At 36.7% G+C, this 2,990-nt stretch overlaps 1 pseudogene; it reads left to right on the forward strand.

Moving 5' to 3' along the window:
• Window positions 1-2,677, forward strand: part of LOC111404662 — a 4,839-nt pseudogene extending 2,162 nt beyond the window's left edge.
• Window positions 2,678-2,990: the final 313 nt, after the last annotated feature.

The following is a 2,990-nucleotide window of genomic DNA, read 5'->3' on the forward strand; positions in this document are numbered from 1 at the left end:
AAAAAATAAAAATAAAATAAAAAAATTAATTCATACTAATTTTGAGAGCCCAACCTTTAGAGTTGATTCAGGTGTGAAAATCTCAAGTCTGGTCTTGATCCTGAAGCAATTCGGTTCAAGAAGTACTGGAATCAGAATTAAAAAAATAAGGCGAAGACCTGGAATTGGAGGTCTACAGAACGCCACTGTAGCTAGAGTTTGTTCACCATCTTATGCTTCATTAATTAGTAAGCATTACACACACACATACTTTGTTTGTGTGATTCTACATATGTATTTGTTTGAATATATGTTTGTATCTCAAGTGGGTGTGTTTGAAATTTGATTTTGTGATGAAAATCGGTTGCTGGGAGAAAATGTGGCAAAGTTGCAAACTGATGTCATGAAGGAGCGGCTTTCAACTTTTCGCTCTTAGTTGGAAGACTTTGCCTGCAAGCAAAAGGTCCCTCTTTTTAGCTAGATTAAGTTTTCCTATATTTTTGTTAAGTATCTACTTAATTATTTAATTCCCTACTTTTATATTGGTCATTGATGGATCATTTCCTGCTAATTCATATTGATACGAAAACATTTATTTAATTAAGGAGAAAAGGAATTTAGGGTTGCCGAACTGCTGGAGTGTTCAAATTATGCTCACAGAAGGGTAGAAGATTATGAAAAAGAAGATAGAAAATAAATTTTACTTGTCATTGTTTATGCAGAATGATATAAGCAAGAATCCGGCATTCAGGGCACAGTTCCATGAGGTGTGCTAAAGTAGGTGTGGACCCTCTGGCCTTGAATAAAGGTTTTTGAGCTAAGTTATTAGGGATCGGTGACTTCTACTACGAACTTGGTTGGTATCTATCTGCTTCTTGGCTTTCGTTTCTTAATTTTCGCTTGTGTCTTTATTGTCATCACTGTAAAGCGGGGAGTTTTGATATCAATAATTACCATGAATTGAGATTTATATGAAAACACATCTTAAGTTACCTGATATTTAGCTAAAAATCAAGTCTAGTATTCTGGAAGGTGTTCAGTCATTTGTTCTTTCTGAAATATGATTAACCCTTTTGCAGCCTTTAGTTTCAGCGTTTTGAAATTCTTTTCCAGTGGTTTATTTCCAATGTTTGATGTCGGTGCCTGGATATGCATTGTTGCTGTGGAAGTCAGTATTTTTTCTTTTCATGTTTATTTTAAGATGAATTTGTTAATCTTGACAGGAGTTCAAATTGTTGACATTTGCTTGGCTACTAGAACTCATAATGGTGGCCTAATTAGCTCAGAAGATCTCTGTAAGATTCTTGGTCAGAGGAGAAAGGGTGGTCGTGAAGCTGTTTCAGAGGATGATTGCTTGCGTGCGATAAGTAAGCTAAAGGTATTGTGGTTATGATTTTCTCTTTTCTTTGCATGCTAATGTGCACCTAAAAAAGTTATACTAGGCCTATGGTATTCGCTATTGCAAGCCTCCAGCCCATTTACCAAACCCTGTGTGCAGAGCGCATATGAAGATTAAAAAGAAGTTTTACGAGGATCCACAATTGTTCTGTGCGGTAAAGTACAATTTTGAGAAATAAAAAGCTCTCTCACTCGAGTTCTTTTCCATCTCTCTCATGTTTGTGGTTTCCTGATTTTATATTTAGATTCCAAGTTTTGCGTTGCCTTGTTGTAGCTTGAGGTCTTCTGAAAGTTAGCACTCAGTTCCACTAATCAAGCTTTTGCATCACTTAATAGACTGATTTACATAGTGGATGTTTTAAGAGAACTAAGTGCTACACAAGTACTTGTAAGAGTCAGTATGAAAAAATAAATCCAGGTTCTTGGTTTGATAAGTGGATGTTTAGGAGTGTTCCTGACATAGAAAGAACCAATCTATTTGATCATCTCATGTTCACGTATGATTGGGAATTGTTCTGAACCACTTCTTATCTTTAACATTTAGTGGAGAGTAAAGTAGGACTTCTTTCTCAACTGTTGCCCTACTGCATTATCAATTTGTTTTTCAATTGCAAATTTCTCCACCATGCCTCACCTTTTGCCCTGATGACCAATTAAGATGTTGCACATATTTCCTCTGCTACATGCACGATATATAGGTTTCTTTTCAATTTGTTATTCACCTATTGACAATTGTTCCTTCATTAACTTGCTTTCTCTTCCGTTTCTCTCAAAATCCACATGACGTGATATTTTACTGTGGTTTACATTATAGTAACAATGAATGTAGTTTTCAGGTACTAGGTAACGGATTTGAGGTGATTTCTGTTTGAGAGAAGAAGCTTGTTCGGTCTGTTCCTTCGGAATTGAACCAGGACCACAATGAAATTCTGGAGCTGGCCTCAGGTTTCTCCTTGTCTATATTTTACATTTCTGCATATTCTTTTGCATGTCAATATAGCTTGTAACTGCATGGCATGAATATTAGCAGAAATCCGTTTTCATTTTTATATTATTTGCCCTTGGTTCTCTTAGGGCCAAGGCTTTGTGACGGTTGATGAAGTACAGAGACGACTCTCTTGGTCTTCTGGTCATGCTACTGATGCTCTTGAAACTTTATTACAAGTGCGTCACCTTGTGCTGTTTGCACTACGATCTCCCCATTGTCTACCTAAAACCAAATAAAGAGAGAATGCAAAACTTCACCGGCCGGCTGGAGTCTCCACTCACCACATCCCTTCCACCCTTTGCACCACCATAAACTCGCCATGCTGAACTAATAAATTCGACGTTTCCGGCCTGCTTTCGATCGGGCTGAATTGGAGGAATTTTACCTAAGACCAACAAATTTTAATGTTTAAGCTTATTTCCTCATGACATTCCTACCTTAATAGAGAATAGAGAGTACTAAAAAATATTTACTCCTGAGATTTATAGATGCTTTTTAAAAACAGTGTTTTTTTGGAAATGATCTTAAAAGAAGCGAGGTCTTTAACAAGTCACTCTTCACTGTCAAAATTGTGTTTACAGATCTATTACACGTGCCCGCAGCCTCTGTATGCCCTTTTTTTTTT

This window comes from Olea europaea, chromosome 11, assembly GCF_002742605.1.
Source record: "Olea europaea var. sylvestris chromosome 11, O_europaea_v1, whole genome shotgun sequence".
NCBI lineage: Eukaryota > Viridiplantae > Streptophyta > Magnoliopsida > Lamiales > Oleaceae > Olea > Olea europaea.